At 42.2% G+C, this 13903-nt stretch overlaps 1 protein-coding gene across 2 annotated transcripts in view; it reads left to right on the plus strand.

Moving 5' to 3' along the window:
• Nucleotides 1–11817: 11817 nt before the first annotated feature.
• Nucleotides 11818–13903, plus strand: part of CNR1 (cannabinoid receptor 1) — an 81535-nt gene continuing 79449 nt past the window's right edge. For both annotated transcript variants that reach the window (XM_075268212.1, XM_075268213.1), the window contains exon 1: nt 11818–12639. The gene's annotated coding sequence lies outside the window, so the exon portion shown is untranslated. The remainder of the gene's footprint in view (nt 12640–13903) is intronic.

Consider the following 13903-nt stretch of genomic DNA (forward strand, 5'->3'; position numbering starts at 1 on the left):
TCCAAACATCAGTAGTGGAGCTGAAAGTGTTTACTCGCAGAAGCAAATGTTTCTTTGGTGGGCAATCTCCAACTCAGACACAGCCTTAGGCCATATACAGGAGAAGGAAGGCAAAATATAATCTTAATATGCCAATGCCATAATAATGATAGGGGCCCTGTAGCAGCCGTCATGACTGAATCTGATAATTATGCCCCTGGGAGGGTGTAACTATTCAGAGGATGACTGCTGTAGGAAAGATGAGATTAGGAGCACAGAAAAGATAATAAAGATATTGGTGGCTGGAGATCTGCCAATGAAACCATGAATGCCAAATAGTGTTTTATCTGTGTTTCAGGTTCATCATATTGCATATAAGATAGACAGACTGCTGGGTGGGCTTGGAAAGACTCTGTGATCATGGTATACAATAGTACCAATGAGAAAGTCAGGGAGAGATGGATGTTCTTAAAAGTTATTATAGGGTGGAGATGGAGGGGCTTGTAAAGTAGGGTCAAGGGGAATTATACAAACATGAAGATAGATAGTACAGATCGAGAGAGAGAGATCTATGAAGCCCAACTGATCTTCATATGCGTATTTGCTTTTAGTATCTGCCAAGCAGGAGTCCTTTTTTTCTCCTGTGAATAAAAATGTAGTCTGCTACACTATGCAGTAGTTTACCACTAAAAACGTTTAGCATGTAGATCATAACACAGGCACCTTCTTCACAGAGCTCTCTCTCACCTGGGAACACTGTGAGAATAATGTTCTTTGATTTCTCCAGTGCGTTAAACACCATTCAGTCAGGGCTACTGAGGGAGAAGCTGAACCTTGGTGGAGTGGACCATCACTTGTCCAACTGGATCCTAGACTACCTGACAAACCGCCCTCAGTATGTGAGAGCCCAGGACTGTTTGTCAGACACTGTGATCTGTAGTACGGGGGCACCACAAAGTACAGTTTTTGCCCCATTTCTCTTCACACTGTACACTGCTGACTTTAGGCACAACTCATCCAGCTGTTACTTACAGAAGTACTCCGATGACTCTGCTATAGTAGGCTCATCACTGATGGCGACGATAGGGAATACAGAGACTTAAACCAGGACTTTGTTGGATGGTGCCAGCAGAACACCTCAGGATTAATGCTGGGAAGACCAAGGAGATGGTGGTGGACTTTAGTAAACAGAGAAGTGCTCCGATCCCGGTGGAGATCCAAGGGACATGCATTGAGATAGTCAGGACCTATAAGTATCTGCGTGTGCTCCTCAATAATAAACTAGACTGGGCTGACAACCTGGAGGCGCTGCACAGAAAGGGCCACAGCAGACTCTACCTGCTCAGGAGACTGAGGGCCTTCAGAGTCCAGGGGCCACTTCTTAGGGCCTTTTTCAACTCTGTGGTTGCTTCAGCCATCTTTTTCGGTGTGGCCTGCTGGGGGAGCAGTATATCAACCAGGGACAGAAATAGACTTGACAGGCTGATCAGAAGGGCCAGCTCTGTCCTGGGGAGCACCTTGGACCCAGTACAGGTGGTGGGTGACAGAAGGATACTGTCTGTGGTGACCTCCATGCGGGAGAACAAATACCACCCTATGTATGGGACCTTGATGGCACTTGGCAGCACTGTAAGTGACCGTCTGCTTCACCCAAAGTGTGAGAAGGAGCGCTATTGCAAGTCCTTCCTTCCAACGGCGACCAGGCTGTATAATCTACATCAGTCCAAGCGAAGATCACTCCGTACAGAGAACTAATGATTATGACTATGAAGTCTTCCTTCTTTCTTCTTCTGTTCCTTAGCTGCTATGGACTCCTAGTATATCTTCTCTTCTCAGCATATGTGTGTCTACGTCTTTAATATATTACTGTGTATTATCCTGTTTCTATATTACTATGCTGCTGTAACATGCTGAAATTTCCCCACTGTGGAACTATTAAAGGATTATCTTATCTTATCTTATGGTCAACTCAACATATCTTGTATGTTTATGTCCAGCACATGCATCATGAGATTTTCCCAGAATACTTGGAAAATGAAGTGTGAAAAAGCCTTCAATGTACAGGTTCAAGCACAAAGATGTGTGCATTAGGGTGACACTTTAATTCATGTGGGCTGGGGAAGTAGGAGCCAGCCTGGCGTTTTCCCCTGCAGAGTCTACGAGAGTGATGTGAGGGATCAATAAAGGGGGTAATTACTATGTGGGGACCAGAAAAGGATACAGTATAGTGTGTAGGGTTAAAAAAGGGAGTGTAATACAGTATGAGGGGTCAATAAACAGGACAGTGATTGTGTGGGGACCAATAAAGGGGACCATAAATTGTGTGGGGCCAATAAATGGGAATATACTATGTACAGTCAATAAAATGGATGCAATATGATGTGTGGGCCAGTAAGTTGGGTGTTACAGCATGTGGGGGCCAATAAAGGGGACGTAATATCATATTGGGAGCGGAAAAGGGGGCTTTCATGCTTACCTATCTGGACACCATTCCCGCTTTGTGATTAGTTTGTAAGACATTAGGGGCTGCCCAGGAATTGGAGCAACCCATGTGGCAGCTGGGTGAAATGTAAAACAAAAATGAAATTAAAAAAGCATGCTCACCTTTCCCTTGCGCTCTGTTTTCTGCAGCAAGTGTCTGTTCAGTCTCATGTTGGTACATTGTAGCTGGAAGTCCTGTGTCTCATGTAACCACTGAGACCAATCCAGTGGCACCATGGGTTGCTGGAGAGAGATCAGTACCATCTCTTACATACATCACTGGTTCCTTGTAAGAGTCCTGGTAGTGACTGCTAAGGCCACTAATTGGAACAAACACTGGCAGCAGAAAACAGAGTGCTGGAGGCAGGTGAGGGCTAGTTCACACCTGCGCCCAGTCTTCGCTTTCAGGTTTCCGACTTCTGCCCGAGAAACTGGACAGGAGACTGAAACCAGCAGTCAGTTTTTAAACCCATTCATTTGAATGGGTTTGCAAAGTAACCGCCCGTGAGCGTCTTCTGGTCTCTGCGGCGATACCGATTTTTTTAACCGGACATGAAGTCAGACATTCAGGACTTTGTGTCTGGTTAATAAAAAATGGTTTCGCTGCGAAGAGCAGAAGACGCTCACAGGCAGACACTGAATGCCGGGTTAACATCTCTTGTCGGCAGAAGCTGGAAACCCACAAAGCAGAGATCGGGCGCAGATGTGAACCCACCCTCAGTATGCTTTTTTTTATTTTTTATTTTTGTTTTACACCTCCTCTGGCTGTGTCATAGGTTCCTGAGCTATCTAATCCTTAGGATAGGGTATCAATGTTATATCTGCGGGGGTTTGACAGCCAGGACCTCTGCAGATCAGCTTTGCTGCGACAACGCAGCCTCCAGTAGTTAATGTTCTGACAGGTGCACTGTGTAGCTATGGTTTTGCCATGCAAATCACATGGCAAGTGAGCAGCACTACTTGTGCTATTCTAAGGATCTTGAGATATAGAGGTATGGCTTGAAAAAACTCAATGTGCGAGCCCCTCCTGCGACCCAGAAACCCTTCAACGATTTCCAACAGAACCTGTTAAAAATGTGAATCTCACCGCTGGACACAGTTTGTCTTCACTTTTATAGCTGTGCACGGTGATCACCATATTGATATTCAATTGTCAATTACTAAAAACCTCAGTACAACAGTACAACACAAACTATCATCTAAGAAAAATGAGCTAAAGGAAAAATGATACACATACACGAGGACTCTTTTTAGATTGTTATACCAAAGAGATGGCTGATCTCCAGTACTGTAAACACAGAGGTAGAGAATTGAACAGAACAGAACCTGGCATATTAGAAAGTCTCTTCATGTTATGTACCAAAAGTCAGACCCAAGTAAAACATATGTTATTTCTCCAAAATCTTGGCAGTGATTTCAAATCCTGGACATCAAAGCACAATCTTACATCAATCAAAAGCAAAGCCTTGTTTGACCAAGAATATACACATACATCTTCCTGAGTTTACAGCTGACATCAAAGGGTTATCCACATGTTATAAAATAATATTGCTAGGCTGTGCTGTCATTTTATTATTGGAGAGAGTCTGATTTCTAGGACCTCCACCTATCCTGAGAATGAAGGAGGTGCAGCAATATTTTAGCACTGCATCCCTGCTACTGTCTTCTCTTCACATTTGGATAAACTAGAGGGCTGATATACATGGCAAACAATGAAGAAACAGCAGGGCCAGCTTACTGAAAGTTATTTATTTACTTCATTAGTAGGATCTTTGGGGTCCTAAAAGTTGGATGGTAAACCTTCTTAATATGCTATTATTTTATATGATGAAAATATCCCTTTACCAACCTAGCCATTAAGAGCTACCTAATAGTATAACATTAGCATTAACTCCCACATATAAGTCTGTGTATAACTATGAATATAAATGTTACTGGAAGCAGTGCTGTCATCTGCAGAAGGACTTACTCTGAATGTCACACAGACCTGCACGCACTGCTACAATTTTTTCAGATTCCAGATCTGCAGTGCTAGATCACAAAATGAGAGCAACTTTGTCACAAACTACGATTCATTTATCGTTACTATCTTGTGACAATCACGGCAACATTAAAAGAAAATAGTGCAAACAGATACTTGATATTTCAAGGAGTTACCGTATATCTAACTGTATATTTACTTATAGTATCTGAAACATAGGCAGTACTACAAAGTAAAAGTGAAAGAAAAAGACAATGTCCACACAAACAGATTTACTTATTTATGGCCATTGTAAAAAAAAAAAAAAAAAGAACATGTCCATGATTATCTAGAGGAAGGGGGAAGACCTGGATTAATGAAAGGGCAGAGCTAAATATAGAAAGACTGGGGAAGATTTGCAAAACAAGAATTCTGGCGCAATTTGTAGCAAAAAAAGCGTTACACCTTGTTTAATGACTGTTTAGACATTTTGTGTATCTTATCCAACAAAGGCTTACCTGGAAAGGGAACGGGGGGTTAAGATGTAACAATTTTAGTTTATTTTGTCAGAAACTAAGCCAATTAATAAATGGTATAAAGTTAACTAGACAATTAAACAATGTGCCCGATTTATTAATCAGTAATAGACATGGGCGAGCCTACACTTATTCACTTAGTCTCGGGTTTGGACGAGTCAATCCTCTGTTTTGTTTCAGTCCGAATTTATCAAAGTTATAAAGTGTCTGTTTCTAGAGATGAGTTTGACTCAAAATTTCTATACGCTTTTTGTTCATCTGAACCCACAAACCAGACGTGAATCTATTTTACTGTTCCCGGCCTCCTCTGAACAGACCCCAAAGTATTATAGCTTCTCTTCTGGTTCGCAAGTTCAGATGACTGCAAAACTTTTTGAAAATTCAGGTCAAATCCGGTTAGATCTGAACTGGTTCACTCATCTCTAGTAATAGACACTGGTTGTGTTATGAAATTGCTAGGACAGTAATTCCCCAGTAGCTGCTGGAAACCCTGGGAAGGGACACAAGAGACAGTGAGCCCTAAGCTGAAGCCCCCCACTGTCCCTTTCTGCTTGCTTGGTCCTATCCTAAGTAATAGGGCGACGGGCCCTTCTTTATACGTGAAAAACACAAAATGCAGACAAGACAAACAACAACAAAGGGAGGTCAGCTAGCCAAGGCTCCAGTAACAGTCAAGCAATGCAGTGTCAAATCGAAGTCCAAAAGAATAGTCAATAGGGAAAGCCAAGGTCAGGATTAGGAATACAAGTAACTAAACAGCAAGAGAAGTGCCAGCAAGCACGAAGCAATAGCAAGCACCAATGTGAATGTGAACTAAGAATAAATAGGGAGCAAGACCCGTCCTAGACTTGATAGGAAGGCCGGCTGTCAAACACAGGCCAAGACTAAGGACACACGATGTAACGCGGCGTTGATTCTGACACGTAAACCCGTGTCAGAGTCAGCGCTTCAAAACAGAATCCCACTGACTTCAATGGGTTCTGTTTAACACATGTAACACATTGAAAGCAATGGGTTAAAAAGCCTCCCATTCATTTCAATGTGTAGCGCGAGTAAGACGGAACCCATTGAAGTCAATGGGATTCTGTTTTGAAGCTATGACTCTGACACGAGTTTACGTGTCAGAAACAACTCCGCATTACATTGTGTGCACGGGCCCTAAATTTAGCTACTTCATGAACAGAGGCAAACAAGGGCAGGGTGTGGTGGAAATTAAATTACAGAACTAGAGCTGTGTTCACACAGTGCAAACAAAAACTCTAAGCAAGGTATCAAACTGCATACGCCTCCTACAGCGCAGCATGAGAGCAGAGGGTGGCACAGTGACACAAACAGGCAGAGACGTTACAGGTGTAGTTTTAGACTGTCTAGCCCAAGTGTGAACTGTCTCACTTTTGAACAGTATTAACAAATCTGTCCCATTGTTCTAACTATTCCTCCAGAGGAAGACAATACAGTAAGTCCAATCAAACAAGAACCAAGATGCTCTAAAATGGTAACAATCCTTCCTAACCTAAAGTGGCGGTCGGACTTTTTTGACATTCAAACACGGATTCTATATAAAAGCACTGATAATATTAAAGCAATGAATTACCCGCTAAGCAGGCTGTAATTTGAGTTGCCCTATGAACTCCTCTAATAATGTATGTTTTGCTTTACAATGAATATACTAGTGATAAACTGTATAGCTTTCTATAATATATATACAGAAATAAAAAATGTTCAAATTACTTAAAATTGAAATCTCTACCTTAAAAACATTGAATGAGTTGCGTAAAAGATTTTTTAATAACTTAGGGCAAATATAATATTAATAGCGAATTATATCTGTTTGGACCCCTAGTACACATCATTTGTGAATAAAAAGCAAGGTGGCCATATATCTCTCTAATTTATTTTCATGGGAAACATTGTAATAGCCAAACATTCATTCCCTGCCCATATGTGTCAGCAAGTAGCCATACCACCAAACAACATAAAGGTCAAAATTAGACCCATACCTAGAAGTACAGATCGGAAAAAAATCGCAAGATTAAATTTGACAAATATTCATGAGGATCCCGTTCATTTCGGACTAAACTTGTGTGGCATGAACTGGAAGTGCTGTTATTATACTCTTGGGTTAAAAGGATACACCAAGGGCCCCACTTAGCTTCGGGGGGTAGACCCTTAAAAATTGGACTGAACTGATATAGCCTGATTGAATTGCTGTGTCTCCCACTTAGCTTCAGGGGTACAGCATTAAAAACAGGTTTGACCATACATGGCCTGACTGAATGAACAGCTGTCTCCCACTTAACTTCCGGGGATACAGCATTAAAAACCGGTTTGACCATACATGGCCTGACTGAATGAATGACTGTTTCCCACTTAGCTTCGGGGGGTAGACCCTTAAAAATTGGATTGAGCTGATATAGTGTGACTGAATTGCTGTGTCTCCCACTTAGCTTTGGGGGGTACAGAATTAAAAACAGGTTTGACCATACCTGGCCTGACTAAATGAACGGCTGTCTCCCACTTAGCTTCGGGGGGTAGACACTTAAAAATTGGATTGAGCTGATATAGCCTGATTGAATTGCTGTGTCTCCCACTTAGCTTCGGGGTGTACAGCATTAAAAATTGGATTCAGCGTACATAGCCTGACTGAATTTCTGTGTATACCACCTAGGCTTTGGGGGTACACACCCTGGATACCTGGATTGAGTGTACATAGCCTGACTGAATTTCTGTATATACCACCTAGGTTTTGGGGGTACACACCGGGGATATCTGGATTGAGCGTACATAGCCTGACTGAATTTCTGTCTCTCCCACCTAGGTTTTGGGGGTACACACCCTGGATATCTGGATTGAGCATACATGGCCTGACTGAATTTCTGTCTCTTCCACCTAGGTTTTGGGGGTACACACCATGAAAAACTGGATTGAGCATACATAACCTGACTGAATTTTGATGCCTCCCACCTAAGTTTTGGGGGTACACACCCTGGATATCTGGATTGAGCGTACATAGCTGGACCTAATTGCTCTGTTTCCCTGTTTTGGGGTTACACACTGCGTGAAAAGCTGGTTTGCACGTATATATAGCAAGAACTAACTGCTCTGTATTCCTGCTATTTTGGGGACAAATTTAATAAAATTTTGCGTTTTTCTGTTGGGTTTTGATCTGGTGGTCTGGGGTCCTATGGTGTTTTCCTTGCCATTAGATCATCTGCTTGGGTATTTATGATCAGCCTTTTTGAGTGTACCTGATGTTCTATGGATCGAACCTCAGGTGTTGGTCATTTCCATTATCCTATGGGATTATCCTGGGGAGGAGGAGGAGGGCTGGCTTCACCAGTTTCTGGGTTTTGTGGTTACCACCTAGAACTCTTGGCTCTGGGAAGAATATTGTTTGATAGGTTTGCAACTGACTAGGAAGTGGTGTGAGTTTCTTTGTGTGTGAGTCTGGTTTGTCCCTCCACATTTCCACTCTACCCTGTCCTTCAGTTCTGTTTGCCTGACACTATCTGGTTGTATGTGTGGTTCTGGGTTCCAGTTTGTTTTGCCCCAGTCTTGTGTTAACCCTTTCCTCACCTCTCCACTGTTCCTCTCCTCATTCTCTTGTTACGTATTGTGTTGTGCTGCGTGTCTGTTGTCCAGCACATCCCATCCTGTTTGTTTTGTCTGCAGCTGCACCTTGATTTCCGCAGGGGTGACCACCTTAGAATCCCCAGTCCCTAGCTCTCTTGTAGCTCTTGCCCTATCTGTCAGCTAGGCCTTCATGTGAGAGAGCCAGGAGTTGTTGGGCCCAAGGCTAGCTTGGGAACAGCTGACCACCACCCGCAGGCAGGGCCTAGCTAGCCGCCGTAGCGTCAGGGATAGTCTCCTTCCCCTGTTTCCTTTAGCGGTGCAGTCTGCAGTCCAGATTCTTGGTCTGGGCATAGACACGAATGTAACAGACACCCCTAATAAAAGCTGGTTGGAACGTATATAGCAAGAAGTAACTGCTGTGGATTCCTGCTATTTTTTTGGAGGACACCCCTAACAAAAGCTGGTTTGCACGTATATAGCAAGAAGTAACTGTTCTGTATCCCTGTTTTCCACTGTCCGTGGAAAGCTGGACTCCTGTCCCTGCAGTGTATAGCTCTGAGAAGAGCTGTTGTTGTTCTTCGGTTTTTCCCTGCCTTTCTGAAGCTAATGCCTATGTAGCCCTCAGCAGATATGTTTCTCTCCCTATCTCTGACCGCAAATCTGGCGGATATGGCGGCCGCCTTTCTTATAAATGGGAGGTCACATGTTTTCAGCAGCCAATGGGTTTTTTCAATTTTTTTTTCAATGCCTCTGTTGTCATAGTTCCTGTCCCACCTCTCTTGCGCAGTTATTGGTGCAAAAAACGCACCAGGGAAGGTGGGAGGGGATAGGAATTTTTACTGCGTTTGCTGCGCGGTATTTGTTTGGGACCGAATACCTCGAACGGCCTGATATTCAATTGAATACCTATTCGATCGAACGTGTTTGCTCATCTCTAATACAGACTATGGACTGATTTTTATCTACTGGGGATAAGCAAACTGAATAATAGCAAGCAGAGGTCTAAAGAACCGTGAAAAACTGAAGATAAATTGGAAAATTGTGCAACTTTCTATTATAACATACAACATTTGTCTCTCAATATTGGTCTGAAAGTGACCAACCCTTTTAAAGTATAGATAGGATAGTAATAAACCTTTAGCAAATTACTGCTAATGGTTATAACAACTTAAAAGTTGGGCAAGGGCAGCATGGTGGCTCAGTGGTTAGCACTGTATCCTTGCAGCGCTGGAGTCCTGCGTTTGAATCCCCCGCCAGGAACAACACCTGCAAGGAGTTTGTAGGTTCTCCTTGTGTTCGCGTGGATTTCCTCCCATTCTACAAAGACATACTGATAGGGGAAAAAAAAAGTACTTTGTAACCCCTATATGGGCTTCACAATCTACATTTAAAAAAAAAAAAAAAAAACGTAGAAGTTGGGCTACAGTTTATTTCAAAAGTTGACATTTTCTGCAAAAACTGGTATATGCCAAAAATTGCACCTAGGTTTAATGAATATGCAAATTTGTGAAACTGGCTAGCTTTCTTTGCAAAATTGCTTGTACTACATCCATGAGACTCAAAACATTGATCAAAGAAACTTTTGGGTGAATGTAAGAATCTGTGCTGTCTGTATCTTAAAGAAGACCTTTTATGTCCTTCTGAACATGCTGTTTTATATACCGCTAGAAAGCTGACAGTGTACTGAATTCAGCACACACACTCTTCTTTCATGTTCTGTGCCTCTGGAATGAAGATATCGGTACCAATCTCTGTCCACCATCAGAAGGGCGTTCCTAACAGTCTAGCTGAGCTGTGAGCAATGCCCCCTGACGGTACTCATCCATAGCTCTGTACTGTCAGAGGGAGAGTTTCTTACCACCTAGCGATGACAGTAAGCTGTGAAGAACCTCCTCCCTGACGGTACTTGTCCATAGCCCTGTAGAGTTAGAGGGGCGTTCTTTACCAGGAATGATGCTGAACTGTAAGGAACACCCCCCAAGTCTATGGATAGTACTGTCAGGAGAGGCATTCCTCACAGCCCAACTAGACTGTCAGGAACGCCCTTCTGATGGTGGCAGAGATCGTTGCTAAAAGTAGAAGTATGTAAAACCACATATGCAGGAGGACATGAAAAGTCCTCTTTAAACTGCGCTGACAACCTGAATCAGTTTTTTGGAAACTTAGTAACACCAAAGGCTCGATTCACACCAGCGCTCCCACTTTGTTTGGGGATTCCATCTCTGAATCCGCTTGAAAAACGCGGAGAGAAAAGTCCTGCAAGCAGGACCTTTCTCTTGGCACATTTCAGGGCAGAAACCTGGTTGAAACCCAATAGACCCCATTAGTTGATGGGCTCTGTGGATTTCCATGAGTAACCACTTTTTAAGTGGATTAGGCTTCCATTTTTCGAGTCCCCAAGCAGACCCAAATAATGTAAACCTGAACGCAGGTGATTGTGTGATTGTGTGATTCTTCTAGTAAACTGTAACATTAAATACATGTTACCGTAAAGGGGTTTTAATATAGAACTGGGTAAGAGGTGAGTAGAAATGTTCATATTGCAGAAATCTATATCGGGCCAGCCTAATTCTTTTGCAGTATTTTTCTAAGAGACTAGGTGACCATCTAGACCAATGTCATGAAATGTCAGTCATGAAAAGAATAGGTCAGGAAACAGGAAAACAGGATGCAACACTAAGCTCTCACTTTATTTTTAAGTGTATATAGCAATGAATGTTTTCTACAATCCTGCAGTGGATTCATATTTTCGAAAAATAATATGTCGAATGCCTTGACTTACCACTGGAAACTATTTATATGAGAAACAGTGCAAAAAGAATATTCGACACGTAACAAGTGTAATATAGCCTTTGCAAAAAACATGTTCTTAACCCTTAAGTACTATCATGGTTTCTATCATAATAATATGTCTATTGTACTGGTGTATGATAAACAGCATGATAGTATAGTACTTAAGAGTTAAAAATATCCAGCTATATAAGCTATAGTGGAGTACACCAACAACTAAACATACCGCTGGTAGATAAATCGAGTTCTAGGAGAGCTATATGTAAATCTGTAGATTACTTTTTAGCTTTGGAAGTTATGTGAATAGTTAATTTCAGAGTCTGTCTGTGAAAAGTTCCATTGCCTCAATGTATGTATAAGGAGCATTGGAGGAGGGGTGCAGTATGTTGACTGTTATCACTATAGGATACACTTGTACATCACAGTCAGTGGTGTGTGGGAGTGATAACACTGGGGAAGTAATAAATCAAGATCAGATCAAATGCACACATGGAGGGTATGCTATGCTACATATGCACTAGAAGGGTCACTTTCCTAGGAATCTATGCCATCACCAGTTATCTTGGTTGGCATCTCTCTACACTGTGATTAGAATAGTGCCTCTGCATTAGAAAGGATTTGACAACTTGTAAATGTTCTGTGTGCTTACTGGAGGCTGCATTGGGATGGGTGTGTTACTGGTGTGTACTGTGTATGTGACTGGAGAGCTTGCTTTTCTTCCAGTCTTCATACAGCTCACATTGTAGTTGGTATTGCAGTCTGAGCCTGTGACTGTGACGGTGCCAGGACTAAAACAGATTAACACGTGATGAAGAGCAGCTTGATAAATGGGACCTGAGAGCACTGGGACCAAAAGGAAAAACACAAAGCAGGCGAGGAGAGAGCAGAGCAAAGGGGAGCAAGCCAGCTGCAAGCAAGCAAGCAAGAGACAAGTAGCAGGGAGTCAGGGGCAGGGAGACAAGTGTCAGTGACACAAGGCACTCTTATTCCTGTGCCAGTAAGTAGCAGACAATCCCACAGCTCAGTGCTTGTGACTTGGACTGTACTGGCTTCCTGCAAGATCTCCAGAACAGATCCATGACGTGGATAACGACGCCTCATCCCTTCTCCAGAGCTGCGGGTATCTCTTGCCTTCACCCATGAAGGTGTCGGTGCCTGCCTGGCTATAACTAAGACTAAGCCACTTGTACGGGGCACACTTCCTTACAGATCAGCACCACACTAGTGGACAGCGCACAAGTTCCTCAGAGCCGTGCTGGAGCCTCAGAACAGGAGCCTTGTGCATGGAGAGCCGCTGCATACTGTGACATGTGAACAGGGGTAAGAGCTGGCTTGTTGATGCATCCATCCTGCCATCCTTGTACAAGATCTAAATCCATGTGCTGCTGCTGCTTGAGAATCCTTTATCTGCCATTATTCTTACATCATTTCTAAAAGATGTTACAGATTAAAAACTTTTACTTCAGATGTTTTTCATTTTGAAATTCTATTTAGCTCAATGAAAAAAAGCAACCACATCGCCACCAGCAGCAGAGATGGGTGAAAATGAGCTGATAAATATTAGATAAAAGAGATATATCACTAGATTTCTTCCGTCTGGGAAGGATTTCTTTCTGGGTGTCTCATCCTTTACTTCACTCTTCCCATCTAGCCATCTGTCTAGAAATTGATTTATATATTTGGGAATTGGTTATATCTGTTATGTAAGTTAAATCCGTGATATTAATTCAGCATTGTTTAGCTAGTTTATACAATATTGCTTAATATCTAGTATTATGAAGGTGAGAAGAATATTTATGTGTTGTGTGTTATATGTTTTATAACCATTAACCTAGAACGCAATATAGGATCTTGAGTAGATTTTGGGTTAATTCTCAGAAAAGACAGTCTGGGTTAGATATCATGCATTATTAACATGGCACATGAAGAGTCAAGGACAACACAACAGAAAGAACTGCAGACACCTGAGCACAAAATACCATTATTATGGTCATATGTGGATTGCAAGGAATAATGTAAATCTTGTCACATTTAAGGTTCCAATTTACTATGATATGTTTAATCCCTAATCTGCATAGAGCACACTGAGCCACCCAGTGCAGTCCTAGCAAACATTTGAGTTTGGCATGTTTTCCTTCTGCCAGATTGGAATATTGTAGATTTCGCTGAAATGTCTCAGTTGGGCATCTGTTGGTAACTGGTGAATGGGAGGTTTAAGAAAGGAGTCTTGCTTCCACTGTGAAGTCTGGAGAGTTCATCCTATTCACACCTCTACAAGCTGAGAACTGACAGAAATGTTTTGATCATTGCTGTGGGGCTGGGTTCTGGCAGGGTTGGGGTTTAAGATTTAGAAGCAGGCATATATAGTGGAAGTCAATGAAGAACATATCTAGAATGTATGTTATCCGATATCTTTTTCCATATGTATGTTTACTGTGGAGTCACGACTCACTGGATTCTTTTCCGTGTAATTGCATGCATCTATAGTGGCATAATACATTTAGCTATATTTACCTGATTTCTTAGATTTTCTGAATTGTACTTATTAATTTGATATAATATATAAGGGTTAATACAGTACAGT

This window comes from Leptodactylus fuscus, chromosome 3 (assembly GCF_031893055.1).
Source record: "Leptodactylus fuscus isolate aLepFus1 chromosome 3, aLepFus1.hap2, whole genome shotgun sequence".
NCBI lineage: Eukaryota > Metazoa > Chordata > Amphibia > Anura > Leptodactylidae > Leptodactylus > Leptodactylus fuscus.